Source organism: Ursus arctos, unplaced genomic scaffold (genome assembly GCF_023065955.2).
Source record: "Ursus arctos isolate Adak ecotype North America unplaced genomic scaffold, UrsArc2.0 scaffold_5, whole genome shotgun sequence".
Taxonomy (NCBI): domain Eukaryota; kingdom Metazoa; phylum Chordata; class Mammalia; order Carnivora; family Ursidae; genus Ursus; species Ursus arctos.
In genome coordinates, this window is record NW_026623067.1 from 35,186,402 (window position 1) to 35,203,619 (window position 17,218).

The 17,218-nt window shown below is 50.2% G+C and overlaps 1 protein-coding gene across 1 annotated transcript in view; it reads right to left on the reverse strand.

Annotated features, from left to right (window-relative positions):
- Positions 1 to 17,218, reverse strand: part of SPOCK1 (SPARC (osteonectin), cwcv and kazal like domains proteoglycan 1) — a 493,086-nt gene that overhangs the window by 366,750 nt on the left and 109,118 nt on the right. The window lies entirely within an intron of this gene.

Genomic DNA, 17,218 nt, shown 5'->3' on the forward strand with positions numbered 1-17,218 from the left:
AAGTCCAATTTGGCTGGAAGCCAGAGAGGGATAAAAGCCAGAAAGGCACTCCATTCTTCCCATCCTAACGTCTTTCTGGATTTGGGCCACAAGGACATCCTGCCGCAAGGATGGAGCCCCACGCGGTCTTCACTGAGCAGACATAACGGTCCCACGAAGCCCAGGTACACAGCAAAAGGTGGGTGTGGGAAACAAGGCTCTGGGGGGCACAGTTCTACTGAGCAGAGGAGCGCCAGCTTTCTACCAGCCCCCAATGCGGAGTGGCATGCCTTTCTCCAAAATGCTCGCAAACTAGCCGGGAGAAGTGCCTCGGAGACGCTCCAGCACGCTGCGGACCCACGCACTGTGGCTTATGACATCTTCCCAGGGCTGGAAGGATAGTAAGGGCTGCGATCCTGCCCCTGACAGGCATCCGTGGCTTTGCAGTGGTGCCCCAGCGAGTCCCGGGGCTCTGCGAGATGGGAAGGACGATGCCCGGAAAGACAGCAGTGCTCCCCGCACCACTCATGAAGCACGTGGTAAGCGCATGTCCATGCTGCGTGTGGTGCCTGCCTTACACAGTCTTACTGTTTCCAATCACCCTATGATAGCAGCACTCATTTTTTTCATGTCCATTTTGTCGATAAGGAAACTGAGGTTAAGTAATTTGTCTAAGGATGTGAGCAAGGGGAAAGCTGGCAGACAGTCCAGCTCCAGCGGATAAGCCAATAAGCTAACATGCCTCACCCCAGGGCCTCCCCAGAGGACAGGAAAGGCAAAGAGGCTGGGGGCTCAAAGCCGCCAACCCCCAATGAAGTTGCAGTAGTTCACATTCCGTCTATTTCTTAGAAACAGAATTCAGACATCGTTTCATTTGGAAAAAAAGAAAGCGTCATTGCTAATAAACTGAGGGCTTCAGAGGGGAGGGGGGTGGGGGAATGGGATAGGCTGGTGATTGGTATTAAGGAGGGCACGTATTGCATGGTGCACTGGGTGTTATATGCAACTAATGAATCATCGAACTTTACATCAAAAACTGGGGATGTACTGTATGGTGACTAACATAATAAAAAATATTATTAAAAAAATAAAAAATAAATAAAAATCCCTGGCATAAACAATGGCCAATGTCAAAAGATGGCTTCTATGTCAAGCTTTTAAAAATGTCATAACCAAATGTCCATCAACTGAACAGATAAATAAATCGTGGTAACCCTTTCATATAATGGAATAGAGCAGAGCGATGGAGAACTACTTCTAGATAAAGATGATAATCTCACAGACGTGATGAGTGAAAGAAGACATATAGAAAAATATAGACTGGATGAATTCATTTTATATCAAGTTCAAAAACAGGCAGAACTAATTAATGGTAATAAAAGTTAGAAGGGCAGTTACCTTTGCTAAAGGAGCAGCGGCTGGGAAGGGCATAAGGGAGCATGTAGGGTGCTGGAAAGGACCTCAGATCTTAATTAGATAAGATTACAGAGGAATGTATAGGGGTAAACATTATTGAGCTGTGACTTAAGATCTGTGTGCTTTCCTATATCATATCTCAATAAAAATATTTTTAAAAATTCAGAAATATCTCCATAAATTATTTAATCCAGGATCCTGACTTTAGGTAAAAATGAACCCAGACTCCTTTAAGAAAGAAGGCAACTGCCTCTCCTACTTGTTAAAACAAAAGCTAAAATAAGGGTTTTTTGTTTTGTTTTGTTTTGTTTCAAACCCAAAACAAAAATTCCAGCGCCAACACCAAAGCTTGTGAGCAGTGGAACTGGTGAGCGGGGCCCCAGGCTCCAGGTCCGCTCAGGTGATAATGACCTCCAGCTACCCCCAGTCCTGCCCTGCCCACTGGGGAGATCCACAGCTGGAGTCTCCAAAGTCTTGTCTGCAGAGAACAAAGCCCAGGCTGCCAGGCCACTTCAAAGGAGCTCAGAAGAATACTCCTTTCCTCTGCGCCCAGGAGCATCGGGGCTTTTCAGAAGGCACCACAAGAAACTCAAAAGCAATCTTGAAAGCGCTGAATGCAATAAAACTGTTGCTGGCCATCTCAGCAGCTCGTATGCCAAGTAAAATGGGCACGCCCGACAAAAGGAAAGCAGCAGCCAGCAGGCATTCACACAGAGAAGCCCACTCCAGGCACACTTGCCTCTAATTATTTCCAGGTCTGGGAACAAGCAGGGCTTTGAATAAAAGCCAGGGACCGGGCCAGTTATAGCCCCAGAAAGCAAGCCAGGCCCCAGGTAGTCTGGTCTCAGGCAGAGAGGGGCTCAGGCTCTGCGGGCCACCATCCACCCCTCCTCTGGCAGCCAGCAAGCACCTCTCCCTCCTGCGCTCCCCCGCTTATTAAAAGTGAAGCCAGCCTGCCCGTCATCAGGGGCCCAGAGTGCTGGCTTTGTTGCTGTCAGTGTAAGTGGTTTTGATACAAGAAGCAAAGGAGTAATGAGAGTCACTGGGTTTGACCACAATCACACTCGGATCTGAATTGCACTTCAGCAATTACAAGGTCCTCAGCCAGCAGAACTCCCCTGGGATGTGGCAGGAGGTGGGCTTTTCAAAAAGAAATGAGATGCACCATACCAACAGGTTTCCTTTCCAAAGCTCCCTGGCAAACAGTCTTTTTCACGGAAAACCAGCATCCGGCGCTGGAGGGAAGCGAGTACGCCTTCTGGGAAAGGTAGCTCCTGGATTCATTTTATTTCCATGCCCTTGTTTTCCTTCCCCATGCCCGCTTCTTCTTTACATGCTGCCCTACATCAGCTCTCCGCGTCCAGCCTTCCCGGTGCACCTCGGCGTGTGCGCACAGAGAAGACTGGAAGGTCAGCAACAAGATGCTAGCAGCGCGAAGCATGGCAACAGAAGCAGGAGCCCCTTGCACTTTCTTCTTTTTTGTACCCTTGTACATCAGAACGGTACATTATTCAGAAGTTTATTGCTGTCTTTTTGTTCCTGTTTGTTTTGCTGCGGTGGCTCACCGACAGGGGCCCGGCTTCGCTAATGCATGAAGGAGACGACCAGCCTGACGTTCTCCAGATCTGGGTTCTCCCCGCTCCACAGCAGAGTAAATATGATTTCTGTGCTTTCAGCCTCCTGGCCCCTCTCCACAGGACAAGAGACGGAGGCCTGAGCTTCGAGCCCTGAACCAGGGACTGGCCTCACACAGGGTGTGGGACGGGGCAGGGAGGAGCATGTGGAGGCCTCCAGGCAGGGGGCCTGACTGCTGGTGGGGAGCAGGCCACGCGGGTCCCCATGAGAGGGGGGCGTGCAGTGCCACGCCCTCCGGTCCCTCCTGCGGCTCCCGGGCCTTTCCCATGGCAAGGAGCCCTGAGGCAAGCGTGACACCAGGCCTCTTGTCTATCTCGCCAAGTTGCGCTGAAAGTTGATTTAACTTCAGGGCAAAAATGTAATCTGTGATGTCTTGCTCTCCAAGTATCAAGGAACAATTTGTTCCTGTTATTTTCTTTCCTTTTTTTTTAATTTTCTACAAGGAATGTGTATTACTTGTGGAATAATAAATTAAGTTTTTGGCACAAGGCAAGACACAAGCAATTAAACCAGCTGCCAGAGAAATCGTGAGAGGAGGGCTACTTCTGCGTCTGCGTGACCAGCTGCAGCCGCGCTCGGCATTCTCTTCCAGTGGGCTGAGAGGGAACTCCTTGCTGTTTTCTACAGGGACAGAGTCTCATCAACAAATTCATCAAATCAGTCCTGAAAGGAAGTCCTTGTCCCAAAGCGAAATCAGACCAGACTACATGAGAATCAGGAGACAGTGCTGGAAGAACTGTGACACAATCGCCCTGCCCCTTCCACGTCTGGGCTTCGCTCTGCAGGGACTTGCGGGCTGAGGGGCAGTCGGGGCAGGGGCTGGGGTAGCGCAGCTCCGTGGCTGCGGGAAGCAGCGAGAGAGTGAGGGCGGCAGAGGCGAGAGAGGCGGTGCAGGAGTACAGGCGGCACTGGCCCAGGCTCCGAAGCTCTGTACAGGAGGATAAGCCGCTGACCAACAACACCGGGGCTGAAGGCTGAGCTAAAGAGCTGCCCTTCGTCTCAGGCATGGATGCCTACAGATTCTGAGCTGGAAACACGAGTGGCCGAAGGCCCTTCGTGCAAATGAGGTCAGAGTCCCCACCCGAGCCAGCGAGGGGACAAAGATGCTACCAACGGCTACGTGCTGACGGCCCCCTTTCAGAGCAAAGTAGCCAGATGCGGTTTCGTGACCCTAGGTGAGCGTGTTTTCTACCAGGCAGCCCTTCCCTCCGGCCTCCACAGTCTCCACAGTCTCGCCAGCACTCACGATCACCACTACTAACTCAGTTCCTTCTTGGGGAGCAAGGACGTGAGGCCTGAGGCAAGTCAGCAGCTGGGAAGAGACAAGCAACAGAGGCGTGGAAAGGCACCAGGAAGGCAACCTGTTAGACTCTGAGGTGTCCGAGGCCTCAGACCCACCTGTACCCTGAGGCACCTCATAGTTCGCCAGAGGCTTGGCTTTCCCAAGACTGGGACTGTTTTCTGGGCCTCCCCTAACCCTTGCAGCACACCCTGCTTTCCCACAGGAACCAGAGAAAGCCTCAAACGGACCAGAACACTCTCCCATAGCCATCTGACCTCAACAGCAGGCCTCCGGGTCTGGGGGTGCGATGTACATATAGACGGCGATAGCCAAGGCGTCAGCCCACTGCCCACCTCCTGGGACTGATGATGTTGGGATCATGTTTTCAAGCCACTAGAATGAAAACTCATCCTGGCTTTCTATCACAACAAAGAAAGATTAGCCATCTGAAAAGAGTTTCATCATAATGAATTTATTTTAATTTCCTTCAAACACAAGAGATCAAACATATACAGATTTATCTTTACTGCAAGGAAAAAAAAATCCTGGGTAATATGCGAATGTGTTTCTGTGCCATCCTGTGGCTTTAAATAACAAAAAAGGAGGGTTTTATGTTCAAAAAGATGTTGTTCAAGTGACAAGGTCTCTTAATACTTTTTCTGCTTCCCAAGCAAGCTGCAAATGCTTCTGAGCGGCATCTCTCGCCCACTGGAGGGTATCGGTGCTGCTTAAAAATCACACGAGATAAGCCAATGATTTTAACATTTTCACTCATTTCTTTGGCTTAATAGCCATAAATCATACATTAAGTCAGCATCTGATTTGAATGTGAAATTCTCCTTCAATAAGCCAAGACACGTCTGGTGGTAGCATCAGGCGAGTCACCAGCCAGGGCCTGACAAGACAACAAAGCTGTGGGGTGAGTGGGGCTGAAGACTGTCTTCTCTTCGCCGAGTCCAAATAAACTCATCTCTTGGGTAATTCAGACTTAGTGGTGGATCAATTCATGAGCCCCAATGGTGATAGCACTAAAACCAATTCCCCTGCACAGACTGAGTCATCAGACTAAATATTGCCACTTTAACACTTAGTAAGAATTAGAATGTCAGGGAAGAGCTTTCCAAGCATTCATCATTCTCCTTTGCTTCCTCTAAGATATTCATATAACAACTCCCTAAGACCCACACCAAATAAACTCACCAGACCGACAGCTTGGCAGAGCAACTGTCGTGTGCATGAATCACGCTCCATCTAGGCTGTAATATATCTAGCCTCCACTGTAAGGACTCAGGAAGGCCAGAGAGGTGGGAATAGAGACGGTGGGGGCTGGGGGAGGTAATGGGGCGGGTTAGGTACACCCAAAGCTAAAAACGGATGTAACAACAGAAAATTCATTAATGTATTTGCTTTCCTGGTGAAGTCATGACAAGAGCGTCTGGGTACATTGTCCTGTGCAGGTCACGAAACGGCCTGTGTGTACCCTGTACGTGAGTGTGGGCTCCTTAAAGACGCTGTGGCTTAGGAAGAGGAAGCCGGGGAGGTAGGGCAGCACGGCCCAATGGAACCAAGTAGCCTACCCATGCTCGCTTTAGAATGAAGGCACGTGACGTGGCGCTCAGAAGTTTGATTAGCTGCTGGGCCAGGACTAGTTAACTGGGAAACACGACCCCAAGAGGGTCCCTTGGTTTTCTGTCCCTCTTCCACGGTCCCCATGGAGACCCCCTCCCCAGTCAGCCCCACCTCACATTTCCCTCCCTGAGAGCACCTGCTGCTTCAGGAGCAGCTGTTGAGAGCATGACCTTGGAGTCAGAAACACCCTGGGTGCTAATCCCAGCGTGACTACTTTCTGTGACTCCTTGGCTCCGTCACCGTAAGGCCTTGAACCTCCTTTTCCCATCTGTAAAATGGGGATATGAGAACATCTCAAAGAGCTGCTGTGATTTTTAACAAAATAAAAACAAGCAAAAACAAGGACAAATAGTCTTAGCACACCGCCTAGCATGTGGCGGGCTCCAACCGTGTCTCTTCCTCTCACCCTCTGGGCCACTGAGCCCTTAGCTTCCATGGCTGAGCTGACAAATCGATTTTTCTGACAATACCAGCAAGCTCCTTGGCTGGCTGATCTTTAACTACCTGCCTTCCCCCAAGAAGAGGGGCTGGAAACAGAGATTTGTGGGGGAGCACTGATATAGATCTCTCATCTATGGAACATAAGAACTAGGAAGATCGGTAGGGGAAGAAAGGGATAAAGAAAGGGGGTAATCAGAAGGGGGAATGAAGCATGAGAGACTATGGACTCTGAGAAACAAACTGAGGGCTTCAGAGGGGAGGGGGTGGGGGAATGGGATAGACTGGTGATGGGTAGTAAGGAGGGCACGTATTGCATGGAGCACTGGGTGTTATATGCAACTAATGAATCATCGAACTTTACATCAAAAACCAGGGATGTACTGTATGGTGACTAACATAATATAATAAAAAAATATTATTATAATAAAAAAAAAAAAAAAAAAGGAAAGGACTCGATGGGACTGGGGGAAGCAGAGCCACACCTGACACTTGAAGTCCCTGCAGCTTTGAAGGCTGCCCTGCCCCACTCTGCACCTGCAGGCACCTACGTCCTATTTCCACCCAGGGGGGAGGGTGGGACACAATTGTGGGGGACACAATTCCCAGCTGCAGCGCCCATCATGTGGGGTTCTTCAGATTAAAAGAAACAATGCCTGGAGCATGCTCTGAACGGTATCAGTCTCACGGTAAACAGTAACATTCCATGCTCTTATGCTGACCGCGGCCATCTTAATCTTCTCTAGGAAGCCTTCTTGACAGCCTGGTACCTTTTTCCAGAAAGGATCTGAGACAATTCAGACTTCCCCTCTAGACCGCAAACCCCTTAAGATCAGAGGCCAGGCTTGTTGGCATCCACTTGCTAAGCACTCCCTGAGTGGAGGGCAACGGTCTCAGCAGTGAGATCACGGGCTCCAATGTCAGACAGACCCCAGCTTGGAATGTGGCTCTGCCACTTTCTCCCGATATGGGGTTGGACACGTGAAGCCATGTCTGGGCCTCACGTTATCATCTGAGGAACAGGAACATTACAGCTGTGCAGGGAAGTTATGATGAACAGCTCAGACAACACAGACGCAACGCGGTGGGGCCAGCAAGTAGCATGTGCCCCGTAGCTGCTGTCACCTCACCGGGGCTCCACAACTGTTCTCCATAAATACCTGATAACTCAATAAATGGGCAGCACCAGCCACTCCTCTTCCCACAGAGGCACGAGGTCACACTAAGCCATGACATCCCTGGGGAGGCCTCTGGCCCTCAGTCCTGATTGAGCGCACACCTCCCCTCCTCCACAGCCCCTAGGAATGGTCACCAACCCCCCCCCCCCCCCCGCAGGATGACAAACCACTCCGTTCATCCATTTTCCAGACATTCACTGACGGAACACATGCCCTGCCAGGCATCTACCCCACGCCCAGCACCTCCTGGTGCTTCTGAACAGGGGTCAGCCAACATTTTTCTGTAAAGGGCCAGACAGTAAACAACCTGGGGGGCTTTCTGAGCCATATGGATCCTGTCGCTGCCGCTCAACTCCGGGTTACAGCATGAGCACTGCCACAAACAACGGGTCAACAAGTGAGCGTGGTCGCGTTCCAACGCCACTTGGTTTACAAAAACAAGTGTCGGGCGATAGTTTTTGACCCCCACTTCCGAGGATGTACAAATGAGTACGACTCAGTAGCCACACGATGATGGACAAAACTCCCACAGAGAGGAAGGGACAAGCTGAGAACAGAACGGAGGTCTCTTGTTCCCACCTCGGGCTCAACGAGGCCCTACCCTGTCCACGCAGGACCCATTAAACTGCACTTAAAACCAAGGAGAAACAGGAAGAGTTAAGCCAAAACTCTCTGGCCATGGCATAGAGGAAATGATTTCTAATATGAAGTCCAGTCAGCAGACCCGAAGAGTCTGTTCGTACCACATTCGGTGAGTATATATTCAGCGCCTGCTGTGTGCCAGGCCTCTCCTAGGCAGTAGGGATGTCGCAGCAAGCACCGCAGACCCAATCCCTTACAGGGCCCTCACCAAGCGGCTCAGAGGTCCATCCCCTGGGTGAAAGCATGGTTCTAGCCGCCAACTGAAAGGACCACAAACCATCCAAACCCACGGAATACGGAAAAGCCCATGAAACAGTGACCTCCCTTCCAAATGCTGAGCCAGGTTCTACTTATGTCCTTTGATGTGATCTCTGTGGGTACCGGGCACAGAGGGAGCGGTGGGTGATTTCATAAGATACTACAGAGCAAAAGCAAGGTCACCCAATTATATTCTTAAAAAACGACTGTTTTTCCTAACAGGCAGCCAACTGTCCAGGGTTGGAAGGCCTGTGAGTACGTGGGCCATTTGCGCCCTTGGAGCCCACACGATGTAATGGCATTTAAGGCTCCAGCCTCAAGGGTTCCCCTCCGGGTCTGCTCAGTGGCATGTTGGTCCCTCACCCCTTCCAGCTCCGTGCGGACATGGACCCAGTTTCCATCTGCGGGGGGCACTCACACAGCACGCCGAATCTGAGGCCTTTGGCTCCTCTGCCAGGGCTGCGGGCTCTGCTCTGCAAAGCCCTCTGAGTGTGCAGCTCCCTCTTCAAAACAGTCAAAATTAATTTTAGACAAACATTTAAGAGGAAAGGAAAATCTATCTGGAGGCCTTGCCAATGCTCACAGCTGTGACAGTGACAAGAAAAGGGCGGCAGAAGACAGAATTCGCCGCAGACCGTTCACTTGTCATCACGTACCACCCTTTGCACAAACTGGCATAATGTAGGTAGGCCAGCTACACCAAAATACCTAAGGCTCATTCCAAAGACCAATCAAGACAAGATGTGAGAGGGACAAAGAAAGCGCACTGCCACACACTTCCTGGGAGACGGGTTTTATCACGGGTTTAAAAATGATAATCCAAGGATCTCCGCCCTCTTTAAAATAGTCTAGAAGCACCTCCAACTCCTCACATGCTCTACACTCACCCAGCACTAGAGGGGCCAAGAGCTTTCTAGAGTGCCACGATCGCTCTGCCCAGGTCCTGTCTGCCCCTCGGAAGCCTACCGCCTTCCCCTCGGGTAGGCCCCGCCGGCCTCTGTGGGTCCCACACGTTTTCGCCCCTGCGCTCTCATGCTGCTTTCACTTCCTTCTGTTCTAACCTGTGTTTTAAGTGCTGACGGCACAGGGAACGACTGAAGCACCGCTCATCAGGGGTCAAGGTGTCGCGGCTGAGATGAAACAGAAGCAGAAGGAACCGCTGGCTTTGTGGAGGTCACATGCATGGTCCCAACACTGGACAAGCAATCCCAAAGCCGGAGATGCTGGTAAGAGGACCACTGCTATGTGCCCAGCATGCACAGAGCGCCCCACAGCAGTATCCTCACTTCTCAGACGGGGAGCCCCAAAGACGCAAGAGGTAGGGCTGGCCCTCGGATCCAGGAACAGACTGGACGTAAGCCCCCTGGGGCTGGGATGTCCACCACATCATCTTGGTGGACCACATCTGCCAGCTTCCACGTCATGGCCAAAAGCAAATACACTCTCATTCAGGTTCAGATGGGGACATACAGGTTCCAGGCGCAAATGATGCATTTCATGGGAGAAATCCTAAGCTATAAATGGTGCCAGCAAATTCAGGAACGTGAGAATGTCAAGGGACCACCGCCTCGTCCTCCTCCACTCTCGGGCACCCCACCCACCCAGACGCATGCACATGGGCCAGTGCGCATCTCCGTGTTCCCTCAGCTCCACCCAGGACTGCACTTTCTTCCTTGCTCTTGTACAAAATCCCATGTCTTTGTCCCGTGTTCCCTACCGCTCAGAGGAGAACCTTTCTCCTGTTCTCTCTACAAGGGACTCTGCAACCCCGGGGGTGCTTAGGGATTTTCTATTTAATAAAAGGGCAAAATACAAGACAAGTTGGCAGACGGAAATCCCCTGTGGTCTGAAACAAGGTCACGGAGGAGTCAATGTGAGGAAATGACGCTTGCCTGGAAGCTCGATGTATCTATAAGCAAATAAAGGACATTTGTTCCTGTGACTGCTAACGCAATGACCCTGGGGACCTAAACAGCCTCCTGGCCTGACTCATATATATTTTTAATGAAAAATTGCAAATTAGATTAGCTTAATTTGACCACATCTGCCTTTTTAAACAAAGGAAATTACCACTTTAATGGAATGCCAGCTATTTGTCTAAAGGAAAGAGGTCCTTCTGAGGTGTGCTTTGCCTGTTCTATTTCCATTTTTAAAAAGAAAAGAGAAAAAGAGGACTGTAGGGCAGAGGGCAGTTGGTCAGGCTTTAAAAACACACAGGAGTTGTGGCCAGCATGACAAAGGGGCTTAGAAGCACCAGGGAAACCCCTACCTGTGGAGAGGTTCTCGGCCTCCAGAAACAGCCTGGGCTCCTCGTGTGTCAACACCGCCCATGCCCATTTCCTTCAGGAAGGTTCTGCTGAGCCCCTGTTGTGGACCAGCCATGGTGTTGGATGCTGCGGATTCACCAGAGATCAAGGCGCTTTCCAGAGAAGAGACGCGGGGAAGCAGCCAGAGGTCAGCCCTCTGAACCGAGGCCCGGAGTTAGAAAGGAGCACAGGTGCAGGAGGGGGGTCCAGCACTCCAGACAGAAGGAACAGAGGGGCTGGAAGTATAGGGGGTGGGGCTGGATAGGGCTGGAGAGCCAGCAGGAACCCCAACACAAAAGGCGACCAACATGAAGGCCACCTTAAGGAGAGCAGGCTTTATGCTGAGGGCAAAAGCGAGTGTCAACGGTTTTCTTTTCAAAAGATCCTCTGGCTGCTGTGTAGGAAGTGGGGAACTGTGAGAGATGAAGCCAAGTGAGGTGCAGCAATGATGACGTTGCCCTGACTCTGGACACCCTGTCCTCCCCGCCACACCTAACCTCACATGTGCTCACTGCCTCCCCCGATGGTTCTACCCCTCCCGCACTCCCTCGTCCTTGCCTGTCCCCGAACCCCACCCATCGTGTGCCCCTCCTGGGGTGGGCTCCTTTGATGAACCCTCCTCTCTCGGGCATCCTCACTCATCCCCGGCTGTCTCCTCTTGACCTCCCACCCTGTCATGCTCAGACAGCCCTTGCCCCCGTGCCCACAGTGGCCCTGGACTTGGCTGCCAGGTGCCCTAAGCACAGGCTCGAAAGCTGACCCTCGGTCCCATCCTTCTCAGTCGTTCTGTTCAGGCGGCAAGGTGACTTGCCTTCTGTTTCCACAGCTTCTCCAAAAGCGTTCTGCTCACCGGTGCCCCTGGCCTCCCCACTGCCAAATCCTTGACCTCTTCTCAGTTTTCCTCCTCCTGGTGGCATTTCCCACCCCTGACCATAGGCCATCCCTCCACTGTGAAATTCCCCTCCTTCAGTCTGGATGGACGACTAAATTGAGGCAGTTTCCACCCACCTTTCAGCTCACTCCCTCGATGGCTCTCCTTTCTCGTCCTAATCCCGTGATGAAAACCGGCCCCAAAACTCTACTCTCGGTGCTCGGTGCTCTCTGCTCTTGCTAGTTTCCTTCCCTTGAGCAATGCCACAGGTCCGCCCTTGACCACTGCTTCCATTCACCATCCAAAGACATGTGACTCCCCCTGACCTGAGCAACTCTAAAACCCCAACCCCAGCGCATGCAGCCTTTCTGCTTAGTCGACAGCACCACTCCTACAGCTAGAAAGCTCATTTCCACAACCTTCATCTTTTCCTCTTTTCTTCCATGAACTGTTACCAAATCTGGTCGAATGTCTCTCATCAGGATCCTCTACTACCAAGAGGGACCCCAGAAGTGAGTGGAAGGTACAGCCTCTGGAGACACACTGCGCACGGTCACATCCCAGAGCTGCCACTAAACAGCCGTGGGACCCTAGTTGGCTGCTTAGTTGTTGTGCCTCGATTTCCCTGTCTATAAAGGGGCGATGATACTGAGCACTTGGTTCACTGGACAGTTGTCAGGGTTACAGAGAACAACGCAAAGCATTTGGCACAGCACCTGGTGGCACATGGTTAAGAATTCAATTAATGAAAGTCGAAATGATTAATCCTGTGGTTTTGGTCCAGCTCCTCCCACTTCCTTCTACCTCTAAGCCCACACGTGGATTATTCAATCAATACCCACTTGTCCTAGCCGAGGCCATTCTAGATCAGCTGACAGCGAGAGGACCCACAGACATACCAGCAAGACCAGCCACGAAAAGTCTACCCCCTGTTATCTCCAGACATGAATACTTAGTATTATATGTGGGTGATGCTCTCCAGTTGTCTAACAGGCCACAGATAATGATGCATGCATTGACCAGCGTGGGGAAAAGCTTACAGTGTATGATGGGGAAAGTGACCAAAAGCAGAGCAGTAACACAGAGCATACAGTACCAGCTGAGAGTGAGTGTGCATACATGCGTGTGCGTGTGTGCATGCTTATGTTCCCAGGGAGTGACAAATGCGAATATGTATTTATATAACTGTCTCCCAGCCTGAAGGAATATGTCCTTAAGGAGCCACAACCGCTTTGTTGACCGTTACAGACTTAAGGGCCTAACGCAAAGCCAGGAATGCTATAGACACTGAATAAATACTGTGAAATGAATAAATAAGTGGATTTCCATGGATGTGCGTGCATTCAAAGACCTAGCGGCTTTATACCAAATGATAAGAAGTAGTTATTGCCGGCTGCTGCGATGATCAATGGTATGTTTTTGGTTTTGGAGTTTTTATAAAGAATAGTTTTTTTTCCACAATCAACATGAGTTATATAATAAAGTAATAAGACTTACAATAAATTCTTCAGGGTGAAGGTCCCAGAGGCAGGGCACAGACTTTCCCCGTCTGCAGAACCTGGAGTAATGCCTTCCTTCTCTACACGTTCACCGTGGGCTCTCCACCCTTCTTGCGCTTGTATTTGCTTTTTTATTGGTAGAGATCTTGTTACCATGAGTAGATTGATAAACTCTTAAAAATGAATACAGGCGGGGCGCGTGGGTGGCTCAGTCCGTCAAGTTTCTGACTTCGGCTCAGGTGATGATCTCAGGGTCTTGGGACTGAGCCCCGCATCAGGCCCCCTGCTCAGCGGGGAGTCTGCTTCTCCTCCTCCCTCTGTCCTTCCCCCTGCTTGTGTTCTCTCCCTCTCAAATAAAATCTTTCAACAAATGAATACAGGAGCATATCCTCTCCTCACAATAATTCTGAAAAGTAGAAAGCCCTAGGATGGAGAGGTACAAACCTCCAGTTACGAAGTCAGTCGGTCACGGGGAGGTAGCGTGCAGCATGGTGTCTACCGTGAATAACACTGTACCGCGAATGTGAAAGGTGCTAAGGACGTAAGTCCTCAAAGCTTCCAAAAAATTTTTTCTAACTTAGTATGAAGACAGATGGTAACCAGACCTATTAGGGAGATCATTTCGCTGTATGTATAGATGTCAAATCACCTAAAATTAATGTAATGTTGCATGTCACCATGCAAGAATTAAAAAAGAAAGTCCTAGAGTCCTTGACCTTACTGTACATATGAGGACACTAGGGCACGGTGGACTGTCCGGGATCACAAAAGGCAGAATGAGAACTCAGCACAAGGTGAGAATCAGACTGAAATTCGGACTCTTTCTCCAACGCAGGTGCCAGCACGGCTCCCAGCCGTCACCGCCACCAACGACATGCCCATGTGAACAGCCTCCCTTCAGACACTGGCATCTCTACACCCCCTCATCTGTCCCACTGCCTCCCACCCAAAATGGGCTCAGTACATGCCCACTGCACTGAACTAGGAGACACAGTCCCCGGGAAATCAGTTCGGCTCTGAAGGCCAGTTCTCCTTATCTCCTCCTCCTCGAGGGAAGAGTGTTAAAAAGTTGAGTAAGTTTTAAGATGGTCTTCAGAGCAGGGAGAGAGTGCTGGGTCCACTGGGTATTGGAAGTCCTTAAACTGAGGCTCACAGATGAGTTTCAAGAGATGCACCGAATCTGTGCGTTGTGTGAAAAATATTTTCTGGATGTGTTGATGTTTTCTAAAGAGAGGGCAATGCTTTTATCAGATATTCGAGTGGAGTCAATAACCCAGCTAAGCTGAGGTCCAGCAAGATGACATGACTTCTGCCCAGTGGCAAATGGCACTCAGTGGGTAGAGCTGGGGCCAGAGCTCAGACCTCATTTCTATCCTGAGTCTTCTCTTCTTATAGACTGCCCACCTTGTGGCACGCTTATGTCCATGACAAGGTCCCAGAATGCTGCATTTCTGCAGCTCAGAAAGACGGTCTGACAGCTTTATAGCTTTATTGAATTTTGTTTTCTGCAGACCACAATTTTTTGTAATGGTAAAATATTTTTGACGTGACTGGGATTCGTTCCTTTAATTCATAAGCAATCCGTACAAATGTCAGGTATGCCAAAGTAATTTTCTTTGAAATGATTTATCAGCCATATGAACACAAGTCATTCCGTCTGATCTCTGGAATTAAAACCACATTTCTCTTCACAACAGAAGGAAAGCGCAGTCATGACAAACAGGATGCGTTTGCATTGGTCTGGGATGAGCGGGTCTCAGTCAGTAAGCAAAGTGGTCAACAGGAAGACACTCTGTCCAGGCCTGCGCCTCTCTCTCCATCCCACCAACACGAGATCCATGCCTGGTGACTCCTTCCCACCTGACGGCGTTTAATAACTACGCTAATCACCCATCTACAGCCAAATTACAGGCAGCTGCTACCCTGTGTGCGCACAGCAGCAGCAGGAGACGGCTGGGCCGCGGTGAAGTGAGCGGTTGACGGAGCAGAAATCACATTCCCACAATGCAGCTCGGAAGAGGTACCAGCTCAGCCCCTGCAAGGCCTCCGGACCGCATTCCCCAGGGGTGAACAGGTGAGCCAAGGAGGCCGATCCAAAGCACGCTGCGAGCCGGAGTGCAGCTCTATCCTGGGTGTGCCCTGGCCGCCAAAAAGCCTGAGTCGGAATGTCAAACTAAGGTTACTCACTTAGTTTGCTCCCAGAAGGATCCAGGCCCCCCCCCAACATCAGCATGAAGGCTGTGATTTCCTGCCAGGGGCACCTAATCAGAGCTTTCAAAGTCTCTCCAACCCACATTACGTTTCTCTGCAGCCTGTAATACTCCTCAGTTTTTGCAGCTTTGTCAAGGACTACCTTACATCGAATTTTTGGGTTTTGCTATGTGGAGTGGGAAGGAACTTTCAAACCTCAGGACCCAAATAAATACCAAACCGTATTTCAATTCAGCCAGTTCTATTCCTCAAACTGCGCTCAGATAAAAATGTGCCCTGCAATCCAGCCCATTCTACGCCTCGAACTTCCACATATAAAAATGTTCCCTTCACCAAACCACCTCCAAAATGCCTTGAGAAATATCAGAGAAATATCAGAGAAAACACTCCCAGCAGGCATGAAGGTATCTCAAAAACATCCAATCAGCACAGCGTTTCTCAAACCGTGGTACATACACCACTGGGAATTTGGGGAAGTACACGAAATTTTTTATTTAAGTAATTTATGTTATATGTATTAAACCTGTAGTTTCAGATCTATTATTATTTAAGATGAAATTGGAGAGGAAGGGAAACTGATTTAAAGAAAAAAATTTTTTTAATAAATGCAGGTGTTCAGGAATGTGGCCGAAACCAGGAGAGAGGCACCCACGGGTCTGGGAGCCACGGGATTGGACGTGAGATGGGAGATCCACCCCCGCGGCACCTGCAGCCACCTGTGCGCATGCGCTCAACTGAGCTGTGATGCGGGAGGGGCTGGTGGGCCATGGGCTGGGGGAGGAGGGCTTCTGACAAACTCCAAACAGTTTCCAGAGCCTTTCATGCGTCATCGCATTTTCCATAATGATCCTGCGAAGGAGAGCTTGGTCTCCTTACTTTTTCAACAAGGAAGAGACAGAGGTTACGCACTCATTCAAGGTAACACACTTCTTAATCCCATGCATATGAAGTGGCTCATCTAGCCTCAAAATGCGGCTGCTCAGATTCACTGTCACCCAAGAGAAGGCATCCCCGTGGTGAGTTACCTCCCTTCCACCCAGCAGAATGAGAAAACGTTAAGAACATACTTGGCAAAGAACATTAAACTTTTATACTTTAAAATTTCAAAAATGCTTCCACAACCATCAACATCTAGTTACCTTAAGGTATTACTTTCATTTGACAGATGAAGAAAACAGGCCCAGAGATGTTCAGCAAGTTAGGCAAGGTCACTCAGCAAGTGAGCCATAGAGGCAGGATCGGAACTGAGGTTTTCACACCGTTGTTCCAAAAGGTCAGAATCCTGCCCCATGTCCTTTCCAGGATGCCAAGTCAAAGGGCCCAAGCTTTCCCAAAGAACTGCTTCAGAGAGTGGGAGGAAAGGAGCTCCAGAGAGGTCTGATGACCTCTAGAATTACAGGGGCATCCCACCCAGCAAGAGTCGACCCCAGAGTTCAGGAGAGCAATGCCCATCCCATCTCCATAGCTGAGGAAGGTGCCCTCACATGGCGAGTGTGTAGACACCAGTGGTTATGGACCGTACACAGTGTCATCGCCTGGAGATCGACATCTGGCTGTACATGTAGCCGTCGTTACTATTTCTGTCGACCAGAGCTCTCTCGGCCTTTTCCAGCTGAATCATACACTCCTTCAGGAAAGGGATCAAGCCTCTCTTTCTCTTCACGCCCAACTCCCCTCCTTTCATAAAGCCAGCCCTGAAGGACGTTAGATGTATTCATCATCCCGTCAGTCATCACCAACGCCTTCTTCTTTTCTTTGTTAACACTGGGTCAAACTGTGGGTTCTGCCTGCCTGTCTACCACTAAGTTCCAGCGACTGAGTGTGTGGGCTCTGGAGAGAGACTTCCTAAATTAACAGACCAGTTCTCGACCTTG